Below are 7,500 nucleotides of genomic sequence, written 5' to 3' on the forward strand. Positions count from 1 at the left end.
CATGGGGGGGAACCCCCGTGAAGAGGGTCCAGTGCTGGGAACTCTCTCTGCCCCTTACCGGGCTCTCTCTCGCCGTGCCTGGACGGGCTTGCTTTCCATTCTTGGTGGGACCGACGCCGGCACCACATCTCCCCGGCTTTCTCTGCCCCCGTGCCCCACCGGGCAAACTTCGCTTCGGGGGTTCCACACTTCGGCAGTGGCCGGCGCCAGCCACTCGTCAACTTTTTTTCTTTTCCCCGCTTTCGTTGCCGAGCCCGGGCTGGGCTCCGGCTCACGGACGAGCGAAACCCATCCAACACCGCTGAGGGTGCGCCAGCGGCCGCTCCAAACCGCCGCGCCTTTGTTCGGCCCCGCGGGTCCCCTCTCTGACCCGGGCGAAAGCCACCGAGAAGCCAGACGGACCCCTGCCCAGCCGCCTGGCGGGTGGCTTGGAGCAGCCGCTCGGCAGCGCTGCCCTGGGAGTGCTCGGCGTCGCTTGTTCCCTCATATACGGAACTGGAGGGCCGTCAGCTCCGCGAGCGCACAACCAGCCGACCTCCGCCCAGCGGCAGGTCGCAGAAATCACGCCGGCTTGTACGATGACGTAGGCGGAGGCAGAGCGCAACAGCGACCCCTTGGCGACAAGCGCGATCTCCGCGGAGAGCACGTCTACTCGCCGAGGGAGAGCACGTCTACTCGCCCAGGGAGAGCACGTCTACTCGCCCAGGGAGAGCACGTCTACTCGCCCAGGGAGAGCACGTCTACTCGCCCAGGGAGAGCACGTCTACTCGCCCAGGGAGAGCACGTCTACTCGCCCAGGGAGAGCACGTCTACTCGCCCAGGGAGAGCACGTCTACTCGCCCAGGGAGAGCACGTCTACTCGCCCAGGGAGAGCACGTCTACTCGCCCAGGGAGAGCACGTCTACTCGCCCAGGGAGAGCACGTCTACTCGCCGAGGGAGAGCACGTCTACTCGCCCAGGGAGAGCACGTCTACTCGCCCAGGGAGAGCACGTCTACTCGCCCAGGGAGAGCACGTCTACTCGCCCAGGGAGAGCACGTCTACTCGCCGAGGGAGAGCACGTCTACTCGCCGAGGGAGAGCACGTCTACTCGCCGAGGGAGAGCACGTCTACTCGCCGAGGGAGAGCACGTCTACCTCCCGCCTGAGGGAGAGCACGGGGGGGGGGGGACAAAGACAGGCGGCAGCAGCTTCGGTGAACGTCACCCGGGAGGCGACCGGGGCTGTCCCGGGGCAGTCCCGGGAAGCCGGCGTCCGACACAGGGAACCGTCAGCTGCCGGACCGGGGCGAATCCCCGCGGCCACGGCAGGGGTGGGGGCTCGAAGACAGCCGGCAGCCGCTTCGGTGAACGTCACCCGGGAGGAGACTGGGGCCCTCCCGGGACCGTCCCGGGAAGACGACGTTCGGCACGAGATCCCGGCCGCGGCCGGACCGGCTCGAAGCCTCGCGGTCCCGGCAGCAGCCGGAGCCGCTCGCCGCCTCGGGCTCCCGGCCCCCTACAGATCCGGCGACTCGTTCGCGGGCGGCGGGGGGAGGCAGTGGAGGGGGTGCGGGGAGAAGCGGCAGCGGAGGCGGAGGGGGGGGGGCTCGAAGACAGCCGGCAGCCGCTTCGGTGAACGTCACCCAGGAGGCGATCGGGGCCGTCCCGGGGCCGTCCCGGGATGCCGGCTTCCGGCACGGGGTCCCGGCCGCGGCCGGACCGGCTCGTATCCCCGCGGCTCCGGCAGGGGGGGGGGGGCTCGAAGACAGCCGGCAGTCGCCTCGGTGAACGTCACCCGGCCGGCGACCGCGGCCGTTCCGGGGCCGTCCCGGGAAGCCTGCGACAGGCACGGGGTCCCAGCCGCGGCCGGACCGACTCGAAGCCCCGCGGCCCCGGCACGGGGGAGGCCCAAAGACTGGCGGCAGCCGCTTCGCTGAACGTCACCCGGCCGGCGACCGGGGCCGTCCCGGGGCCGTCCCGGGATGCCGGCATCCGGCACGGGGTCCCGGCCGCGGCCGGAGCGGCTCGAATCCCCGCGGTCCCGGCAGCAGCCGGAGCCGCTCGCCGTTCGGGCTCCCGGCACCCTACGGATCCGGCGACTCGTTCGCCGGCGGCGGGGGGAGGCAGTGAAGGAGGTGCGGGCAGAAGCGGCAGCGGAGGCGGAGGGGGGGGGGGGGCTCGAAGACAGCCGGCAGCCGCTTCGGAGAACGTCACCCGGCCGGCGACCGCGGCCGTTCCGGGGCCGTCCCGGGAAGCCTGCGACAGGCACGGGGTCCCGGCCTCGGCCGGACCCGCACTGGGTGCCGCCGCCTCGGGCTCTCGGGACGGTATGGATCCGCCGACTCGTTCGCCGGTGGCGGGGGGAGGCAGTGGAGGGGGTGCGGGGAGAAGCGGCAGCGGAGGCGGAGGGGGGGGGGGCTCGAAGACAGCCGGCAGCCGCTTCGGTGAACGTCACCCGGCCGGCGACCGGGGCCGTCCCGGGGCCGTCCGGGGATGCCGGCTTCCGGCACGGGGTCCCGGCCGCGGCCGGAGCGGCTCGAATCCCCGCGGTCCCGGCAGCAGCCGGAGCCGCTCGCCGTTCGGGCTCCCGGCACCCTACAGATCCGGCGACTCGTTCGCGGGCGGCGGGGGGAGGCAGTGGAGGGGGTGCGGGCAGAAGCGGCCGCGGAGGCGGAGGGGGGGGGGGGGCTCGAAGACAGCCGGCAGCCGCTTCGGTGAACGTCACCCGGGAGGCGACCGGGACCGGCCCGGGAAGCCATCGTCCGGCCCCGGATCCCGGCCGCGGCCGGACCGGCTCGAAGCCCCGCGGCCCCGGCACGGGGGAGGCCCAAAGACTGGCGGCAGCCGCTTCGCTGAACGTCACCCGGCCGGCGACCGGGGCCGTCCCGGGGCCGTCCCGGGATGCCGGCTTCCGGCACGGGGTCCCGGCCGCGGCCGGACCGGCTCGAATCCCCGCGGTCCCGGCAGCAGCCGGAGCCGCTCGCCGTTCGGGCTCCCGGCACCCTACGGATCCGCCGACTCGTTCGCCGGCGGCGGGGGGAGGCAGTGGAGGGGGTGCGGGCAGAAGCGGCAGCGGAGGCGGAGGGGGGGGGGCTCGAAGACAGCCGGCAGCCGCTTCGGTGAACGTCACCCGGCCGGCGACCGGGGCCGTCCCGGGGCCGTCCGGGGATGCCGGCTTCCGGCACGGGGTCCCGGCCGCGGCCGGAGCGGCTCGAATCCCCGCGGTCCCGGCAGCAGCCGGAGCCGCTCGCCGTTCGGGCTCCCGGCACCCTACAGATCCGGCGACTCGTTCGCCGGCGGCGGGGGGAGGCAGTGGAGGGGGTGCGGGGAGAAGCGGCAGCGGAGGCGGAGGGGGGGGGGGGCTCGAAGACAGCCGGCAGCCGCTTCGGTGAACGTCACCCGGCCGGCGACCGGGGCCGTCCCGGGGCCGTCCGGGGATGCCGGCTTCCGGCACGGGGTCCCGGCCGCGGCCGGAGCGGCTCGAATCCCCGCGGTCCCGGCAGCAGCCGGAGCCGCTCGCCGTTCGGGCTCCCGGCACCCTACAGATCCGGCGACTCGTTCGCCGGCGGCGGGGGGAGGCAGTGGAGGGGGTGCGGGGAGAAGCGGCAGCGGAGGCGGAGGGGGGGGGGGGGCTCGAAGACAGCCGGCAGCCGCTTCGGTGAACGTCACCCGGGAGGCGACCGGGACCGGCCCGGGAAGCCATCGTCCGGCCCGGGATCCCGGCCGCGGCCGGACCGGCTCGAATCCCCGCGGCCCCGGCACGGGGGAGGCCCAAAGACTGGCGGCAGCCGCTTCGCTGAACGTCACCCGGCCGGCGACCGGGGCCGTCCCGGGGCCGTCCCGGGATGCCGGCTTCCGGCACGGGGTCCCGGCCGCGGCCGGACCGGCTCGAATCCCCCCGGTCCCGGCAGCAGCCGGAGCCGCTCGCCGTTCGGGCTCCCGGCACCCTACGGATCCGGCGACTCGTTCGCCGGCGGCGGGGGGAGGCAGTGGAGGCGGTGCGGGGAGAAGCGGCAGCGGAGGCGGAGGGGGGGCGGGGGGGACGATAGTGGCGGGGGGCGGGGGGTGCTCGAAGGCAGCCGGCAGCCGGTTCGGTGAACATTCGCCGGGGCGGGGGGGCGACCTGTCCGTGCCCGGGGCAGCCCCGGGAAGCCGGCAGCCAGCACGGGGTCCCGGCAGCACCTGTTCCCTGCCCTGGGACTTGCCGTGCCCGGCGGCCGGTTGCCGGGTGGGGGGAGCGATGAGAGGCGGGGCGCAGCGGCCGGGGCAGCGCCGGGCCGCAGCGGGGGGCTGGGCGGGTGGGGTAGGCGTCGAGCGGCAAGCCCTCGGCTGCAGCGAATGTTCGGCGGTGCGGGGCGGGGGGGGGACGGGACGACACGTTGGGGGCGCCGAGTCCGAGCCACCCCCGGCCCCAGGGGCGGCCGGAGGGGGAGGCCGGTGCCTGGCCCTGGGAGCTGCTGGGCGCCGGATGGCCGAGGGTGCGTCAGAAGCCGCCCGAGCGGTCGAGCAGGTCCTCCAGAAAGGCCTAGGGTGGCTTCGAGGGCCCCGGGAGCAGTCGAGGGAGGCCTCCAGGCAGGTCTGGAGTGGATGGGAGGCCTTCCAAAGCAGACAAGGGAGCCTGCAGAGCGTGCGGGGGAGGCTTCTGGTGCGGCCTGGGGTGGGACGGAAGCCTGCAGAGCGTGCGGGGGAGGCTTCTGGTGCGGCCTGGGGTGGCTGAGAAGCCTGCAGAGCGTGCGGGAGAGGCTTCTGTTGGGGCCTGGGGTGGCTGAGAAGCCTGCAGAGCGTGCGGGGGAGGCTTCTGCTGCGGCCTGGGGTGGCTGAGAAGCCTGCAGAGCGTGCGGGGGAGGCTTCTGCTGCGGCCTGGGGTGGCTGAGAAGCCTGCAGAGCGTGCGGGGGAGGCTTCTGCTGCGGCCTGGGGTGGCTGAGAAGCCTGCAGAGCGTGCGGGGGAGGCTTCTGCTGCGGCCTGGGGTGGGACGGAAGCCTGCAGAGCGTGCGGGGGAGGCTTCTGGTGCGGCCTGGGGTGGGACGGAAGCCTGCAGAGCGTGCGGGGGAGGCTTCTGGTGCGGCCTGGGGTGGGTCGGAAGCCTGCAGAGCGTGCGGGAGAGGCTTCTGCTGCGGCCTGGGGTGGGTCGGAAGCCTGCAGAGCGTGCGGGAGAGGCTTCTGTTGGGGCCTGGGGTGGCTGAGAAGCCTGCAGAGCGTGCGGGGGAGGCTTCTGCTGCGGCCTGGGGTGGCTGAGAAGCCTGCAGAGCGTGCGGGGGAGGCTTCTGCTGCGGCCTGGGGTGGCTGAGAAGCCTGCAGAGCGTGCGGGGGAGGCTTCTGGTGCGGCCTGGGGTGGCTGAGAAGCCTGCAGAGCGTGCGGGGGAGGCTTCTGGTGCGGCCTGGGGTGGGACGGAAGCCTGCAGAGCGTGCGGGGGAGGCTTCTGGTGCGGCCTGGGGTGGGTCGGAAGCCTGCAGAGCGTGCGGGAGAGGCTTCTGTTGGGGCCTGGGGTGGCTGAGAAGCCTGCAGAGCGTGCGGGGGAGGCTTCTGCTGCGGCCTGGGGTGGCTGAGAAGCCTGCAGAGCGTGCGGGGGAGGCTTCTGCTGCGGCCTGGGGTGGCTGAGAAGCCTGCAGAGCGTGCGGGGGAGGCTTCTGCTGCGGCCTGGGGTGGCTGAGAAGCCTGCAGAGCGTGCGGGGGAGGCTTCTGGTGCGGCCTGGGGTGGCTGAGAAGCCTGCAGAGCGTGCGGGGGAGGCTTCTGGTGCGGCCTGGGGTGGCTGAGAAGCCTGCAGAGCGTGCGGGGGAGGCTTCTGGTGCGGCCTGGGGTGGGACGGAAGCCTGCAGAGCATGCGGGGGAGGCTTCTGGTGCGGCCTGGGGTGGGACGGAAGCCTGCAGAGCGTGCGGGGGAGGCTTCTGGTGCGGCCTGGGGTGGGTCGGAAGCCTGCAGAGCGTGCGGGAGAGGCTTCTGCTGCGGCCTGGGGTGGGTGGGAAGCCTGCAGAGCGTGCGGGGGAGGCTTCTGGTGCGGCCTGGGGTGGCTGAGAAGCCTGAAGAGCGTGCGGGGGAGGCTTCTGGTGCGGCCTGGGGTGGCTGAGAAGCCTGAAGAGCGTGCGGGAGAGGCTTCTGGTGCGGCCTGGGGTGGCTGAGAAGCCTGCAGAGCGTGCGGGGGAGGCTTCTGGTGCGGCCTGGGGTGGCTGAGAAGCCTGAAGAGCGTGCGGGAGAGGCTTCTGCTGCGGCCTGGGGTGGCTGAGAAGCCTGCAGGGCGTGCGGGAGAGGCTTCTGCTGCGGCCTGGGGTGGCTGAGAAGCCTGCAGAGCGTGCGGGAGAGGCTTCTGGTGCGGCCTGGGGTGGGTCGGAAGCCTGCAGAGCGTGCGGGAGAGGCTTCTGCTGCGGCCTGGGGTGGGTCGGAAGCCTGCAGAGCGTGCGGGGGAGGCTTCTGCTGCGGCCTGGGGTCTCTGGGTGGCCTCTAGAGAGGTGCAAAAGACCCTCTGGGTTGGGCTGGGGTGGCTCTTGGACCCCTGCCACACAGTGGAGAGCGGCCTCCGGCCCGCCACCTGTGTCCCTGTGTGCCTGAGTGCCTGTGTCCCTGTGTCCCTGTGTCCCTGAGTGCCTGAGTGCCTGAGTGCCTGTGTCCCTGTGTCCCTGTGTCCCTGTGTCCCTGTGTGCCTGAGTGCCTGTGTCCCTGTGTCCCTGTGTCCCTGTGTCCCTGAGTGCCTGAGTGCCTGAGTGCCTGTGTCCCTGTGTCCTTGTGTCCCTGTGTCCCTGTGTCCCTGTGTGCCTGAGTGCCTGTGTCCCTGTGTCCCTGTCTGTGTACCTGTGTGCGAGAGTGTCCGGCACGCCACCCAGCGGCGGCGGGCAAGCAGGTAGGCGGGTGGGCGGGCCGGCGAGGGCCAGTGTGAGTTTGGGGGGTGGGAGGGGAGGCGGCAGCTGGAAGCGTCAGAGGAGGGGGCGTGGCTCCGGCTGGCCCCGGGAGCAGGTTCCCGGGACCGGGACCGGCTGGACCCGGCGAGTGGTTGATCCCGGGGCGGGGGGCAGAGGCGGCGGGAAGCGGCAGCTGCGTGTGCGGCGGGGGGGTGGAGGGCGAACCGCGGCGGGAAGCGGATGCTTCAGAGCAGGTTACGGGGGCGGGGACGGACGACACCACCTGTCCCCGCCCCGGGACGGGCTGGACCCGGCGCCCTGGACCCGGCGCCGTGTACCCGCCGCCGCCCCCGCCGCCGCCCCCCTCCGCCACCCCGGGACCCCGACGTTTTTTGGCGCCCGCGCCTTTTTTTGCTCCCCGCCTGCCCGCGCTGCCCCGGGCCCTCCCCCGGGGCGGGGCGGGAGGGAGGGAGGGACGGACGGACGGGTAGCCGGGGATCTCCGAGCGCGCGCCACCAGACCGAGGCGGGTCCCGGCGGCGGCGGCGGCGGCGGCGGCGGCGGCGGCAGCAGCAAGCGACGGCGGGGGGGGGCAGGCTAGGGAGAGAGGGGGAGCGGCATGCGGTAGGGCTGGGGGGTTTGTTTCGGGGGGGAGGAGTGGGGGGGGGTGGCAGCGGTCAGCGAGAG

This window comes from Melanerpes formicivorus, unplaced genomic scaffold (genome assembly GCF_026170545.1).
Source record: "Melanerpes formicivorus ecotype bairdi unplaced genomic scaffold, bMelFor1.0.p_v2 SCAF_534, whole genome shotgun sequence".
Taxonomy (NCBI): domain Eukaryota; kingdom Metazoa; phylum Chordata; class Aves; order Piciformes; family Picidae; genus Melanerpes; species Melanerpes formicivorus.